We start from the raw sequence: 18,169 nt of genomic DNA on the forward strand, positions 1-18,169 counted from the left end.
TTGCTTCCACAATTAGTACATAGAATTAAATCTCTATCAACCACTTTGCCTTCTCCCAAAATAACAAAATATTCTATTTTTATCAGAGCAGAATTAAGCATAAGTTATCCACATGAACTAAAACTAAAATAATTAGAAAGCCCAAGGAGTGAGACTTCTGGCTAGCTTAATATTCAAATATAACTATGCTTCAAACCAGAAAATTTTCTTTGTTCTTTCAAATATTTCTAAAATATTTAAGGCCATTTCCCTGACTTCGTATAGTCTAGTAGACAAACAGAATATTATTTTACTCTTTAAGGAGTTCACAACATTTTGACTAGATTTGGGACCCAGAACTGGAAAATTTTGTTTGCACGTCTTACATAATTAGTCTGATATAATTCCTCTAAATACATTCACAACTGTGTGATACTACTTTATATTGATTGAACATCTATCAAGTGACCAGATTTGGGCCAGGGATAGTGAGTCAATCTTTTCTACTTTTTCTACCTTCACTGGATAAAGTACATGCAATTCTTGGGCTTCCCTGGTGGCGCAGTGGTTGAGAATCCGCCTGACGATGCAGGGGATACGGGTTCGTGCCCCGGTCCGGGAAGATCCCACATGCCGCGGAGCGGCTGGGCCCGTGAGCCATGGCCGCTGAGCCTGCGCATCCGGAGCCTGTGCCCCGCAACGGGAGAGGCCACAACAGTGAGAGGCCCGCATACCACAAAAAAAAAAAAAAAAAAAAAAAAATAAAGTACATGCAATTCTTGAGAACATTTAGTTAAACTAAATTCCAGCTCAGACCATGCAGGGTGAAGTTACTCAACCACAGCAAAAAGCTTATACTGCTGACCTCTCCTATGTAACATTCGCCTGGTGTTCTGTCTATCATATCAAACTTTGCATGATGTGGTTTTTTGTTTAGTCAATAATTATAGGTTGAGTTCCATTCCAGGTTCTAGAAAAATGCCATCCACAATAATAAATAGTTTTAGAACAACAGACCAAAATTAAAAGTCTAAGCACTGTCAGAAATACTACTGGTTTAAGAAAGATACGTATGATGTTTGAGTTCTCAGATCTGAAAATCCTTGGTTCATTCTTTCTGATGAATCCCACCTTTGTTAATCTTTGTGTGTGTTACTTCTCCAATTCACTTTCTAGTCTCTCATTTCCTTTAGGACTCAAATTCTGCTTTGCTCTAGTTAACTTTAACATCCTAAAACTCCAGTAATTTATGTCAGCAAGATTGGAATAATGTGATATGTGAACTAAATGAACAATGTCAGACTTCCTAGAGGCTGTGAACTCAAGGACAGCCAATGTGTGTTGCAATCTTTGTACCCCTGGGAGCATAGCAGAATAACTATGATCTAGAAGGGGCTGAAAGGTGTTCATAATGAATGAGTGGACAGGTGACTGAGTATGACCTAATGGAGTTTTGTGCTAGGGATTTCCTGTGGTTCCCATGGTATCCCTGGGTATCTTCTATGGTGAATTTCCTATGATTCATTTTTCTGGGACCAACATATAATACCTCAGAAACCCTCATTTTTAGAAACTTTAGTATGTATCCTCAGATTTGATTCTCAGATTTTCAGATTTGAAAGGGTCATTGTATGGTCATAAAGCCATCTCATAATTTCCAAAGAGGCTTGAATTTAAAACTAGAGTCAATATTTAATTTTTATAATTCAACCATTTACACACAATAATTTACAAAGAACTATGCAAAGTTATAACCATTATCCAAGCTTCTTAACCACCAAAGACACCTCTCCTTATTTTATTTCCCTGTGACCCCACATATCTGAGATGGCATCAACAAATAACCAGAACTTCTATGTAACTTAAAAACACACAAAAATATCCAAATATATTATCTGGACAATGAAATGATAAAATTCCAGTCTAAGCAAAAGTAACTAAAGTGAGCTAATTCTGTGCAATTCCATCATGGGTAAATGTATGATTTCTGTTAGACTTTTTTTTTTTAATTTTTAAAATATTTATTTACTTATTTTGGCCATGCTGAGTTTTAGTTGTGGCATGCAGGATCTTTTCAGTTATGGCATGTGGGATCTAGTTCCCTGACCATGGATGGAACCCGGACCCCCTGCATTGGGAGTGTGGAGTCTTCCCACTGGACCATTAGGGAAGTCCCATCTGTTACACTTTAAAAAGTAGATTTATCAGAAGAAATCCATGAATAAGATCCTCTCCCTGTCCATTATGATGGGATTATCTTGTATGGTCCAGTGTCTCTAGGGTAAAAAGAAAATCTATAGGTGCATTGAACAATATGAGTGAATTTTTAATGTCAAATCATATATAAATTTATTTTCCATTCTGTAGAAGCTTCTTTAGAGTACTGACACTCATAGCAAAAAAAAAAAAAAAAAAAAAAAGATTTACTCTAATTTTAGAAATTACTGAAGAAATTCTGTAATTTTCATTTCATTTGAACACACAAAAAATAATGTTTATGTCTTGACATATTTATCAGCTGTATGTTCCTTTCAAGCCAGTTTTCTGGAAGAGTTTAATTTATAGCTCCTATTATTTTGTTTTTAGATCTCAAAATGAATGTCATGCCTGTGAAAAGTGCCAGACAGGAAACTAAAGTCCTGTGTTTATTCCAAGTCCCTAAACCACCATGGGACTGGAGGAAAGTCATCCACAGGCACCTGGCTCTGTAAAAAACGTTAGAAGAAAATGGAAATCAGAGCTTCCAATGGCAGAACAGTTGCTCTACAAGAATTTCATAGCACAGGTTTTTGAAGAGAGTGGTATTATGGCTGTAATTTTAAAACGCTGTTTAAAAAATGTCACTCCTATCTAGTGTTCAAAGCCTGTGTTTCTTCCCTGTGCTATTGCTCTCCTTTGGTCAAAACCACAGGCTTTATCCTTCAAATGAATATTGTGTTGCCAGATCTGTTTCTTGGTTCAAAAAGCTCTTTCCAGACTACCTCTTCTTTCTTTCCTGGTCTCTCTGCAAACTGTTATAGTTTGAAGCTTAGGTTGCTGTTCCTGGAGTCTGGTATGCCTTCCTCTACCATGTCCATTCTTATTCCTGAGAGTGCCATGGCATCTGCTAGGAGTCTCCACCCAAGCCTGCACATGAGAATCACCTGAGGAATGAGTGTAACAATGCTTAGGTCAACCCAGACCAAGTATGTTGACCTGGCATATCATTTTCCATATGTTTTTTTTTTTTTTTTTTGTGATATGCGGGCCTCTCACTGTTGTGGCCTCTCCCGTTGCGAAGCACAGGCTCTGGACACGCAGGCTCAGCGGCCATGGCTCACGGGCCCAGCCGCTCCGCGACACGTGGGATCTTCCCGGACCGGGGCATGAACCCGTGTCCCCTGCATCGGCAGGCGGGCTCTCAACCACTGCGCCACCAGGGAAGCCCTTCCATATGTTTTAAATGTGCCAGTGGTGAGCATAATGACTGAGGTTGAAACCCATTGTTCCATACTAAATTTTCGCACCTATGTATGAGATAATTGTAATAATGTATACATATATATTTAATAGGCACACACATACACATATTCATAAATATATATATATATATTTTTTCTTTCTTGACAAGGAAAAACAAAAACAGATCTCAACAAGGATGCTCTACATCACCTAGGGCAAAGGATATCTCATCTAAGCAAAATAGGATAAAGGACCCAGAGTCTCATTGTCTTGTCTCTTTTCCTCTGCTTTCTTTTGCCCTCTGCCTCTTTTCTTCTCCTACAGCCACTGATGCACCAACAAGCCCCTCTAACCTTACCCAAATAATACAGAATAAAGTTTTAAATCCAATAGTCTATAAAATGCTTTTTGATTTGGAAAGCCTGTGATTTACAGTTTCAATTTCTCCACAAACTCTCAAATATTTAAATAAATAAATAAATAAATAAATAAATAAATAAATATAAATATATATATATATATATATATATATATAAAACTATAGCCATCTAAGTAGGTGTGAAGTTCATTGTGGTTTTTTTTTTTTGAATTACCCAAATGACTAATGATGTTGACATTTTTTCATGTGCTTATTGGCCTTTTGTGTGTCTATTTTGGGTAAAGAAGTCCTTTGGCCCTTCAGGTTTTTTGCTCATCTTAAATTAGGTTGCTTATCATTTTGCTATTGAGTTATTGAGTCAATTGGCCATAGATGTATGGATTTATTTCTGACTCTTAATTTTATTTCACTGGTCTGGTCTATAGATCTATCCTAATGCCAGTACCGTGCACACTGCTGATTACTAGAGTTTTGTGATGTTTTGAAATCAGGACATATGATTTTTGTTCCTTTTTCAATTTTGTTGGCTATTTAGGACAAATTAAAATTCTATATGTATTTGAGGATTAGATTTTCAAATTCTGAAATAAAGGCCCCTGGAATTTTGGTAAGAATTGTTTTCAATCAGTAGATCACTTTGGGTAGTTTGTTTTTTGTTTTTTTTTGCTTTTTAATTTTTTTTTATGGTATGCAGGCCTCTCACTGTTGTGGCCTCTCCCATTGTGGAGCACAGGCTCCAGATGCACAGGCTCAGCAGCCATGGCTAATGGGTCTAGCAGCTCTGTGGCATGCGGCATGTGGGATCTTCCTGGACTGGGGCATGAACCTGTGTCTCCTGCATTGGCAGGCGGACTCTCAACCACTGTGCCACCAGGGAAGCCCTTGGGTAGTTTTGACTTCTTAATATTAAGTCTTCTAATCCATGTACACAAGATATCTTTCCATTGATTTAGATCTTCTTTTCTTACTGCCAGTATAATTTTTGTTATACTGTCATTTATGTAGTTTTCATTGCAGATTTTTACCTCCTTGGTTAAATTTATTCTTATGTATCTTATTCTTTTGAATGTTATTATACATGTAATTGTTTTCTTAAATTCCTTTTTGGATTGTTCATTACTGGTATAAGGAAACATAACAAGTTTTTTTAGTGTGTTGATCTTGTGCCATGAAACTTTGCTGAATTTGTGTATTATAACTTTATAACAGATTTTGAGATATGTATTCTTTGGGATTTTCTATATATGGAATCATGGCATCTAAGAGGAGAGATAGATTTACTTCTTCCTTTCCAATCTGGATATATTTTATTTCTTTATGTTGCCTAATTGCTCTGAGTAGAACTTCAGTATAATGCTGAATGGTAGTGATGAAATGGGCATCCCTGTCTTGATCTTGATCTTAGTGGGAAATCTTTCCATCTTTCACCATTGAGAATGATGTTAGCTGTGGGTTTTTTCATCAATGGACTTTATCATGTTGGGAAAGTATGTTTGCATTTTACATGTTTAAATGTTTGAAAAATCAAAAGAAAAATAATGTTTTATAACACATGAAGATTATATGAAACTAAGATGCAATGTTCGTAACTATCTTTTTATTGGAACCCAGCCACACTCATTCTTTCCCACATTTTCTAAGTCTGTTTTGGCACTACAAGGGTAGAGCCGACTATTTGCAATAGAGACCATATGGCCCACAAAGCCAAAAATATTTGTTATGTGGCTTTTTACAGGAAACATTAACCAGTTCCCAGTCCAGTTCTTCCAGACCAGAAGCTTTATGAGGACAGATGTTTTTGCTTTTATTTCAAACTTGAATCTTCAGCATTTCACACTATTAGCTGCCTAGTAAATGGTGCACACTAAATAAGAATTTTGTTGAAGAATGTGTTGATTACATTATCCTAAAATCTACCACTCCAAGAGCTCTTTCAGCCTTTGTTTACCTACTAATCCAAATGGTTATTGAAGGAAACAAGAAACAAGTCAAAACATCTAATTATCTCTCTATATTGAATCAGTGCAAAAGTTTAGTGTGCAAAGATGACTAACATTACATACATTAAAAGAAAGATATGTGTACGTATATGTCTGCATATGAAGAGGTATACTCACATTCAGTAGTTCACACACAATAGGGATTTAGCTTTAGCAATTCCCTTTCTTTCTTGGAGTTAGAAGAATTGAATACAGATTCTGTCTTGTGTACTGCATCATAACCATATCAAGTGGCCTTATTTGTTTCTTGGTTTCTTAGTGTGTAAAATGGTCATAATCAAATTTCTTATGGGACTTTTGTGATGATGACTTGAATATTAATTCACAGCACCTAGTACCAAACCTGGACAAAGTAGCTGGTAGTAGTTTGTAAGGATATTATAAGTGAAAGAATGTAATGACAACTCAAGCATTAGAACAAAAAACTAGGTTTATCTATAAACTAGCATGAACATCTGAGATAATCTAAGGTGGTAGACAAGATAAATTCACAAACAATGATAAAAATTATCACCACAAAATATCTTGAAGCTGGCTTTGCATGTTTTTAAGTACATTTGACCTATAGGGCCCCAAGGAGATGAGAACTGAAATTTACTACATCCACTGTGGTCAGACTGAGTGGTGGACCTTCATACTGTGGCCATGTTTGCAAGAATTATTGCCCAGTTAGTGTACAAAAGGCCTCTAGGATATGTGTGTGTGTGTGTGTGTATGTGTGTGTGTGTGTGTGTGTGTAAGGGAGGGAAGTAGGGAGGGAGGGAGAAAGAAAGAGAGAGTGTGAGCTAGCTACTTGGCTCTTGAATAAAAGGGACAGTGAAACAGTGGTCTTGGCACTACATGTCCAATGCAAAAATAATATACATTTTGTCTCCATTTGGACTGTACTTCCCGGTAAAGGTTGTGCTTAATGAGAATCAAGTTGAAAATGTTTCTCTGGTCCCATTTAAAAGGTTATACATAATGAGAATTTTGCTGTGGTGGGAAAGTTGAGAATTCTGGGTGACTTGCCAAATCTTTATCCCAAAGAGTGCTTTTAATACACATTGCAAAGCATTTGCCTCTGCAAGGTGTAAAATGCCAGAGCTCAGCTTCCTTTTTCAGGGTCTGTTACTCTCCATAGCATAATTTATCTTGAATTCCCCAGCAGTGTTAACTCTTTACCCGCAGGAGCATAGGAGCTCTGTGTTGACGTGTATGGTTATGTGTATCCCCTAAGAGTCTGGGGTCAGTATTGTCACCTATATGGTTTTACCCGTCCTTGGGATTCTATGATCCTGACAAACACGGAAACAATCTATCTTTTCAATTAATCAATTCATATATATTGAGCACCGTATATGTGCTTGGATCATTTGTTAGGAATATGGTACATGATGCTGTCAAGAGACATTATAGTCTATGATAGTCATAACATTTCTCTAGAAGAACACATAAGAAACTGTTAATAGTAGATACTTCTGAGGAGGTAAAGGGAAAGAAGGGAAGGATTACTCTTCACTACCTTTTGATACAATTTGGACCTGTATAATGTACTCAACTTAGTTACTAAAAATAAGACTAAAAGTCACAATTTAAAGATGGTTTGAGGGTGAAGTTATATAGGCAGAAACAAATGGAGAGGGGTCTCAGAGAGCATGCCAAACAACATTACTGATACAGTTTCTAAGCACTGGTCAAAGGAAGGAAGAATGAGGACTGAAATTACTGGGAAAAATCTATCTGGTCCTCTTGAACTGCCTGTGGATTACCAATCAGGTCATGAATACATGGTCCAACACAGTCAAAATATTCCCTAGTCATTTTGGGGAGTTCACAGAGGTTCCTAAAATACATTCACAAACTTCCCTATCAAATATCTCCCCTTGCCTCTTACCTATGCACCTGCTGTCCCTCAGTTGGGGATGGAGCCTCAGCAGGGCTGCCTCTGCCTATCCTGCTCCTGCTTGTGGTGCATCTCTGCCCCCCAAACTGCAAAGTGCTTAAGCTATACCAACATTGCTACAATTCACTCACTACTCATTCTTCAGGCATCATATCACAGAATGGGATGGGTGTGGGGGGGCAGCATAACTTTCTAGAACGCCAGCTCTATGCTACACTTTGTTACCTGGAGTCTCCCTGGTCTTACAAGACCCATCATGAAAACAAATTTTCTGCCCATTACTTACAGTTAATTATAGCTGGCCTGTTCTCTACATAAGGTTTGTCATAGAATGGGTACCAAGCTACCCTCACCACTGTTCACACCTTCCTGACCCTCCTCTCAGAGTCTCATGGATAATTTAGTGCCATGTATATGATCTTATCTACAGAGATAATTGAATAGACAACTCAAACACATATGCATAACACACATATATAAATGATACATATCAATATGTTTAGAAGATGTGCATATATTTTCATTCCCATAGGAAATATATTCCCAAATGCAATATCAGATGCTTATTAATTCCTTATGGTTACAGTTGATTTTTAAAGTTTTATAATAAATACAGCCCTGGAGGATCTGACCCTGGAACAAGTATATATCCCATGAAGTTTATCAAATGGATTTAATTTTCTCCAACTTATAAGGACATAAAAATTAATTTCCTCAAAGAGATTGGAAAGCAGGTTTTAGTACACATACTCCAATTATTTCATATCCTTTTCTTTGAGTCTTCTGAGTGAAAAGGTCTGATGTCTTGAGTCTGGCCTCTCATATTTGGATAATGGAAGAAATATTTATTTTTTAGCTTTGCAGAAATTCTTAGGTGGATTTGAGTCCTAAACAGCTTTATAAATTATATGATAAATGCTCTGTCCTGAAGTCCATGCAAGGACTGAGTCAGGAAGTGTTAGGTATCAATGGGCGGAGGTTGCCATGAGAGATGTAAGCTGAAGATTTACAGAGAGAATGAAAATTTACACCCCTAGCGGGTGTTTTGTTGATGGCTTGTAATAGTCTCCTAGGAGGTTTACCTTGCATGTCTGGTATCTTCAGAACAAATAGCCCCAGCTTGCACTGACCTTGATATCATTATGAATTATTTTAACAGGGAGAAACTTGGGAAAACATCTCTAATGTATTAGATACCACCCTGCTAAATGCAGCATCTGTAATAAAGGTCTTCTGTATCTGTCTGTTTACTGTGTGCTGGAGACATGACAGGCTATCAAAGCCAGCATGAATATGTAGATTGTTTTACCTTCAAACAAGTCGGTACCCAAGTTTGGAACTCTTTTCCATTAATATTTGCGATAACCTGTAAATTTTAGAAGGATAAGAAGCAGAAAGTTATACAAATATTTGAGGTAAGATTATATATGGAATCATTAAAGGCAACTTCTTAAAGAAAACATGCTTCAAAAGAAAATGATATCGGGTAATTGTACTGGACCCAGCACTCTATTCACCAATTTGCATCCTGATTTGTTTATTTGATTAGCAGGTGATTAACAGACCACTTAATATGTCTGTTCTTTTAGTTTATGAAAGAAAGAAGTTGAACTAAATGTTCTATTGGTTCCTACCAACTTTAAAATTTCATGAGTCAATGAATGCGAGTAGAAATTAGACACATGAAATACTAAAAGGTCAACAATTAGAAATTGTGATTTATTTTTAAAAAAATAGTAAATTAGGAATGTATTAGTAGCAGTTTTCACTGAAGAATGCAGAGTGGACAACTGCAGTACTTAGTGAGGGGCAGGGAAATGACTAATTGACATGGCAAAAATATTTTATAACTTTATAAATATCTTCTTTAACAACTTGCAGAAAAACAATACATTTGTTTCCCTCTGTACATATAAATATTGAGGACATGCCACTGCATGAGAATGCAGCTTCTCTGATGTCTGACTTAGACTAGGTCTGAGCTGTAGTTTCCCTTCTATTTCATCCATAACAGGACCAATCCATAGACTGCTGGAGGAAGTGGGACCTGAGGGCATAGAGAATTAGCTCCTTATCCAAAATGATTCTCCCTGAAGTCCACCCTTGTGTGAATACACTGGAGACTCCTACAATGCATTGCATGCATCATTGCAGTAATAATCAGCATCATTTACAAGACTACGTTTATTACATTAGCTAGCCAAGGGAGGTAGGTGAGCCGGGATGCAAGGGAGGGGCATGATGAAGAGTAAAAAAGGGAGAATATTTTCCACCTCTGAGATACTTACTGACAGATGCCCATTTAACTACTAAACAACAAGCTCACCAAAGGTGCTGAGAATATTAGTTATAGCAGGAGCACTGGGGGCAGTCAGGATTGGGTTGATATGGAACAAGCAGTATCAAAAAGAAAGAGGAAAGTGAATACCACATGATACAAAATTCATGAACTAAATGCACTCACTAAACCCAGGGAGAGGTCCATGTATCTTCACTTCAAGTCTTAGAATTCTTATTTACTCTTTTTTTTTGCACACTAAAAAAGCTCAACTATTTTGTTTCTACCCAAACTGTCCAAGTGAAGGATGATGCTAGAGCAAGTTACAATAACAACTTCAAGAAGTGGTTACTAGTAGAAATACTGAAAAATAAAAGACTGGTAAAACCAGATGTGAAAACTTGGAAAGTCAATTGGTCTAGTCCATTTGTGGGGCTAAAAGATGAGCCACCTTAAGAATGTGCCAGGCAATATTTTCCCCAATTTGGATAAAGTTCTATGAACCAGGACTGAGCCTTCACTTCTCTTTTCCACTTTCCTTCTGAGGCTGCAGTAGAGGATCAAAGCTTTCCCTCTGCTCACTACCCTCTTGGGATTAAAGGAAAGCCCTCTGAAAGGAAGACATGTCTTACCTTCTGATGGAAAAGGAAGACATGTCTTACATTCTGATGGAAAGGAATCTGATTAGAGCTAACTCTTAAGTTTACAATTCCTGCTTACCTGTGAGAACCCAAATGTATTATGAGAACATAAGGAACAGTAACCAATAAAAAAGGCTTTGGCATGACCAAATCTTTACAGTATCCAAAGAGTCACATCAGTAGAAAAGACCTATGACATTGTGTAAACAAAATATTTGTTTACTTAACTAGCAGAAATTAATCTAACATTTTGTTTCTACACAGACAAGCAAGAGATATTTATTGAGTGCCTATTGCATTCATGTAAGAGCACTTAGGGATGTAAGCCACTCTATCTTCTATGCTAATGTTCCTATGAAAGGAGTATAACCTGGCTAGATAAGCAATGCAATTAAATGTCAGGTAAAGAATAAATAAGCAAGTGTGATTGCATTTTTAAGGACAGAGAAGTCATTTCCAGGTGAGGCAAAGAGGAAATTCTTCTGGACATGCAGACATTTGAACTTGGTCTTGAAAGATTGACAGTTATGAGGATGAGGATGTGCAGTTTTTTAATTGTAACATACAAATTACTGGACTTTGACACTTAACTTCATCTGAATCCACATGTGCATGACTATTGAAGGTGTACATTTAACTTAGTAAATGTATTTCTATATCCCATTAGCCTTAAAAAACTACATTTAAATTGATTCAGCATTTAAACATCAATGATGCTTTAGAATTGAGGAAAAGTAATATGTTCGTAGTGTGTCAGGGAAGAGACATTGTGGAGTAAAGACAGGAGTAGTAAAAATGTAAACATGTAAAGGAAGGTTTGTTGGAGAGATGGATGGATGACATAGATACTTTGCTGTGTGACCTAAGCTCATTCACCAAACCTCTCGGTGCTTTGGGTTTATTACCCATGAGAATATGCTGGAAAAAAGGAAAAATATGATTATAAACAGTTTGCTTGACATAAAATTCTATGTAAATGAGTAACTAGTATAAGAAGATATGATTAGTTAGATAATGATTGTTATAGAGCCTTTATCTGATCTTACAGAAGCTGTGTATTTTTATTTGCAGTTGACTCCAATTTGCCTTGTGAATGTACATATTGTTGTACCAGTAAATACAAGTAAGAGGTCTTACCAAGAAGGTGAAGAATGGATTAGCTGGAAAGCCAAGGTAAAAGGCATCAAGGCTCAGCCAAATAACAAAGAATAATAGTTTCAACTTTAACTGTAATAGAGATAGTTACACAATGAATATGATGGCTATTTTATCCTAGAGCCAGGCAGGGGTTGGCAGAGCCTCACTGTGATAAAATGTCTGTGGAAACCTCTAGATAATGAGTTTATCCTGGGCCTTATGAGAGAGAAGAAAGAAAAGTGCTGGCTGAGATTAATGGGCATGCAGTTGTCTCCAGCCAATGTCAGTCATGGCTGCATGTATGAGTCGCCCAAAGGAAATGACACCCTTGGGACAGGAAAGGTATGAACCAAGGTGGGCCATAGTCTGAGATCCCTTTTCTTTTTTTCACATCTTTATTGGAGTATACTTGCTTTCCAACGGTGTGTTAGTTTCTGCTGTATAACAAAGTGAATTAGCTATATGCATATATATATAACCACATGTCCCCTCCTTCTTGCATCTCCCTCCCACCCTACTTATCCCACATCTCTAAGTGGTTATAAAGCACCAGGCTGATCTCCCTGTGTCATGCAGCCGCTTCCCACTAGCTATCTATTTTACATTTGGTAGTGTATATATGTCAATGTTACCCAGCCTACACTTCCCCTTCCCTGTGCCCTGAAGTCCATTATCTACATCCATGGCTTTATTCTTGTCCTGCCCCTAGGTTCATCAGAACCATTTTCATTTTTAGATTCCATATATTTGTGTTAGCATAAAGTATTCATTTTTCTCTTTCTGACTTACTTCACTCTGTATCACAGACTCTGGGTCCATCCACCTCACTACAAATAACTCAATTTTGTTTCCTTTTATGGCTTAGTAATATTCCATTGTATATATGGGCTATATCTTCTTTATCCATTCATCTGTTGATGGACAGCTAGGTGGCTTCCATGTCCGGGCTATTGTAAATAGTGCTGAAATGAACATTGTGGTACATGATTTTTGAGTTATAGTTTTCACAGGGTATATGCCTAGTAGTGTGATTGCTGGGTCATATCGTAGTCCTATTTTTATTTTTTTTTAACATTTTTATTTGAGTATAACTGTTTTACAATAGTGTGTTAGTTTCTCCTTTACAACAAAGTGAATCAGTTATACATATACATATGTTCCCATAACTCTTCCCTCTTTTGTCACCCTCCCTCCCACCCTCCCTATCCCACTCTTCTAGGTGGTCACAAAGCACAGAGGTGAACTCCCTGTGCTATGCTGCAGCTTCCCACTAGCTATCTAATTTACATTTGGTAGTGTGTATATGTCCCTGCCACTCTCTCACATCGTCACAGCTTACCCTTCCCCATCCCCATATCCTCAAGTCCATGCTCTAGTAGGTCTGTGTTTTATTCCCATCCTACCACTAATCTCTTCATGACATTTTTTTTTTTTTAGATGCCATATATATGTGTTAGCATACGGTATTTGTTTTTATCCTTCTGACTTACTTCACTCTGTATGACAGATTCCAGGTCTATCCACCTCATTACAAATAACTCAGTTTCATTTCTTTTTATGGCTGAGTACTATTCCATTGTATATATGTGCCACATCTTCCTTATCCATTCATCTGTTGATGAACACTTAGGTTGCTTCCATGTCCTGGCTATCGTAAATAGAGCTGCAATAAACATTTTGGTACATGACTCTTTTTGAATTACGGTTTTCTCAGGGTATATGCCCAGTAGAGGGGTTGCTGGGTCATATGGTAGTTCTATTTGTAGTTTTTTAAGGAACCTCCATACTGTTCTCCATAGTGGCTGTATCATTTTACATTCCCACCAACAGTGCAAGAGTGTTCCCTTTTCTGCACACCCTCTCCAGCATTTATTGTTTCTAGAGTTTTTGATGATGGCCAATCTGGCCGGTGTGAGATGATATGTCATTGTAGTTTTGATTTGCATTTCTCTAATGATTAATGACGTTGAGCATTCTTTCATGTGTTTGTTGGCTGTCTGTATATCTTCTTTGAAGAAATGTCTATTTAGTTCTTCTGCCCATTTTTGGATTGGGTTGTTTGTTTTTTTGTTATTGAGCTGCATGAGTTGCTTATAAATTTTGGATATTAATCCTTTGTCAGTTGCTTCATTTGCAAATATTTTCTCCCATTCTGAGGGTTGTCTTTTGGTCTTGTTTATGGTATCCTTTGCTGTGCAAAAGCTTTTAAGTTTCATTACATCCCATTTGTTTATTTCTGCTTTTATTTCCATTTCTCTAGGAGATGGGTCAAAAAGGATCTTGCTGTGATTGATGTCATAGAGTGTTCTGCCTATGTTTTCCTCTAAGAGTTTGATAGTGTCTGGCCTTACATTTAGGTCTTTAACCCATTTTGAGTTTATTTTTGTGTATGGTGTTAGGGAGTGTTCTAATTTCATACTTTTACAGGTAGCTGTCCAGTTTTCCCAGCACCACTTATTGAAGAGTCTGTCTTTTCTCCACTGTGTTTCCTTCCCTCCTTTATCAAAGAGAAGGTGACCATATGTGTGTGGGTTTATCTCTGGGCTTTCTATCCTGTTCCATTGATCTATATTTCTGTTTTTGTGCCAGTACCATACTGTCTCAAATACTGTGGCCTTGTAGTATAGTCTGAAGTCAGGGAGCCTGATTCCTCCAGCTCCATTTTTCGTTCTCAAGATTGCTTTGCCTATTCGGGGTCTTTTGTGTTTACATACAAATTGTGAAATTCTTTGTTCTAGTTCTGTAAAAAATGTCAGTGGTAATTTGATAGGGATTGCATTGAATCTGTAGATTGCTTTGGGTAATAGAGTCATTTTCACTATGTTGATTCTTCCAATCCAAGAACATGGTATATTTCTCCACATATTTGTATCATCTTTAATTTCTTTCATCAGTGTCTTATAGTTTTCTGCATACAAGTCTTTTGTCTCCTTAGGTAGGTTTATTCCTAGATATTTTATCCTTTTTGTTGCAATGGTAAATGGGAGTGTTTTCTTAATTTCATTCTCAGATTTTTCATCATTAGTGTATAAGAATGCCAGAGATTTCTGTGCATTAATTTTGTACCCTGCTACTTTACCAAATTCATTGATTAGCTCTAGCAGTTTTCTGGTAGCATCCTTAGTATTCTCTATGTATAGTATCATGTCATCTGCAAACAGTGACAGCTTTACTTCTTCTTTTCCTATTTGGCTTCCTTTTATTTCTTTATTTTCTCTGATTGCTATGGTTAGAACTTCCAAAACTAGGTTGAATAAGAGTGGTGAGAGTGGGCAACCTTGTCTTGTTCCTGATCTTAGTGGAAATGGTTTCAGTTTTTCACCATTGAGAACAATGCTGGCTGTGGGTTTGTCATATATTGCCTTTATTATATTGAGGAAAGTTCCCTCTATGCCTACTTTCTGCAGGGTTTTTATCATAAATGGATGTTGAATTTTGTCAAAAGCTTTCTCTGCATCTATTGAGATGATCATATGGTTTTTCTCCTTCAGTTTGTTGATATGGTGTATCACATTGATTGATTTGCTTATATTGAAGAATCCTTGCATTCCTGGAATAAACCCCACTTGATCATGGTGTATGATCCTTTTAATGTGCTGTTGGATTCTGTTTGCTAGTATTTTGTTGAGGATTTTTGCATCTATGTTCATCAGTGATATTGGCCTATAGTTTTCTTTCTTTGTGACGTCTTTGTCTGGTTTTGGTATCAGGGTGATGGTGGCCTCATAGAATGAGTTTGGGAGTGTTCCTCCCTCTGCTATGTTTTGGAAGAGTTTGAGAAGGATAGGTGTTAGCTCTTCTCTAAATGTTTGATAGAATTCGCCTATGAAGCCATCTGGTCCTGGGCTTTTGTTTGTTGGAAGATTTTTAATCACAGTTTCAATTTCAGTGCTTGTGATTGGTGTGTTCATATTTTCTATTTCTTCCTGGTTCAGTCTTGGCAGGTTGTGCATTTCTAAGAATTTGTCCATTTCTTCCAGGTTGTCCATTTTATTGTCATAGAGTTGCTTGTAGTAATCTCTAATAATCTTTTGTGTTTCTGCAGAGTCAGTTGTTACATCTCCTTTTTCATTTCTAATTCTATTGATTGGATTCTTCTCCCTTTTTTTCTTGATGAGTCTGGTTAATGGTTTATCAATTTTATTTATCTTTTCAATGAACCAGCTTTTACTTTTATTTATCTTTTCTATTGTTTCCTCCCTTTTTTTTCATTTATTTCTGATCTGATCTTTATGATGTCTTTCCTTCTGCTAAATTTGCGGATTTTTTGTTTTTCCTTCTCTAATTGCTTTAGGTGCAAAGTTAGGTTGTTTATTCGAGATGTTTCCTGTTTCTTAAGGTATGATTGTATTGCTATAAACTTCCCTCTTAGAACTGCTTTTGCTGTATCCCATAGATTTTGGGTCGTCGTGTCTCCATTGTCATTTGTTTCTAAGTACTTTTTGATTTCCTCTTTGATTTCTTCAGTGATCACTTCGTTATTAAGTAGTGTATTGTTTAGTCTCCTTGTGTTTGTATTTTTTACAGATCTTTTCCTGTAATTGATATCTAGTCTCATAGCGTTGTGGTCAGAAAAGATACTTGATATGATTTCAATTTTCTTAAATTTGCCAAGGCTAGATTTGTGACCCAATATATGATCGATCCTGGAGAATGTTCCATGGGCACTTGAGAAAAATATGTATTCTGTTGTTTTTGGATGGAATGTCCTATAAATATCAAGTAAATCCATCTTGTATAATGTATCATTTAAAGCTTGTGTTTCATTATTTATTTTCATTTTGGATGATCTGTCCATTGGTGACAGTGGGGTGTTAAAGTCCCCTACTATGATTGTGTTACTGTCGATTTCCCCTTTTATGGCTGTTAGTATTTGCCTTATGTATTGAGGTGCGCCTATGTTGGGTGCATAAATATTTACAATTGTTATATCTTCTTCATGGATTGATCCCTTGATCATTATGTAGTGTCCTTCTTTGTCTCTTGTAATAGTTTTTATTTTAAAGTCTATTTTGTCTGATATGAGAATTGCTACTCGAGCTTTCTTCTGATGTCCATTTGCATGGAATATCTTTTTCCATCCCCTCACTTTCAGCCTGTAAGTGTCCCTAGGTCTGAAGTGGATCTCTTGTAGACAGCATATATATGGGTCCTGTTTTTGTATCTATTCAGCCAGTCTGTGTCTTTCGGTGGGAGCATTTAATCCATTTACATTTAAGGTAATTATTGATATGTGTGTTCCTATTACCATTTACTTAATTGTTTTGGGTTGTTCTTGTAGGTTTTTTCCTTCTCTTATGTTTCTTGCTTAGAGAAGTTCCTTTAGCATTTGCTGTAAAGCTGGTTTGGTGGTGCTGAACTCTCTCAGCTTTTGCTTGTCTGTAAAGGTTTTAATTTCTCCATCAAATCTGAATGAGTTCCTTGCTGGGTAGAGTAATCTTGGTTGTAGGTTTTTTTCCTTCATCACTTTAAATATGTCCTGCCACTCCCTTCTGGCTTGTAGAGTTTCTGCTGAAAGATCAGATGTTAATCTTATGGGGATTCCCTTGTGTGTTATTTGTTGTTTTTCCCTTGCTGCTTTTAATATGTTTTCTTTGTATTTAATTTTTGACAGTTTGATTATTATGTGTCTCGGCGTGTTTATCCTTGGGTTTATCCTGTATGGGACTCTCTGTGCTTCCTGGACTTGATTGACTATTTCCTTTCCTATATTAGGGAAGTTTTCAACTATAATCTCTTCAAATATTTTCTCAGTCCCTTTCTTTTTCTCTTCTTCTTCTGGGACCCCTATAATTCGAATGTTGGTGCATTTAATGTTGTCCCAGAAGTCTCTGAGACTGTCCTCAGTTCTTTTCATTCTTTTTTCTTTCTTCTGTTCTGCAGTAGTTATTTCCACTATTTTATCTTCCAGGTCACTTATCCGTCCTTCTGCCTCAGTTATTCTTCTACTGATCCCGTCTAGAGTATTTTTCATTTCATTTATTGTGTTGCTCATCGTTACTTGCTTCCGCTTTATTTCTTTTAGGTCCTTGTTAACTGTTTCTTGCAATTTGTCTATTCTATTTGCAAGATTTTGCATCATCTTCACCATCATTATTCTAAATTCTCTTTCAGGTAGACTGGCTATTAACTCTTCATTTGTTAGGTCTGGTGTATTTTTATCTTGTTCCTTCATCTGCTGTGTGTCTTTCTGTCTTCTCATTTTGCTTATCTTACTGTGTTTGGGGTCTCCCTTTTGCAGGCTGCAGGTTCGTATTTCTATCTATTTTTGGTGGCTGTCCCCAGTGGCTGAGGTTGGTTCAGTGGGTTGAGCAGGTTTCCTGGTTGGGGGGACCAGTGCCCCTGTTCTGGTGGATGAGGCTGGTTCCCATCTCCCTGGTGGGCAGGTCCACGTCTGGGGGCGTGTATGGGGATGTCGGTAGCCTTACT

The sequence above is a fragment of the Kogia breviceps genome, chromosome 15 (assembly GCF_026419965.1).
Source record: "Kogia breviceps isolate mKogBre1 chromosome 15, mKogBre1 haplotype 1, whole genome shotgun sequence".
Lineage (NCBI taxonomy): Eukaryota > Metazoa > Chordata > Mammalia > Artiodactyla > Physeteridae > Kogia > Kogia breviceps.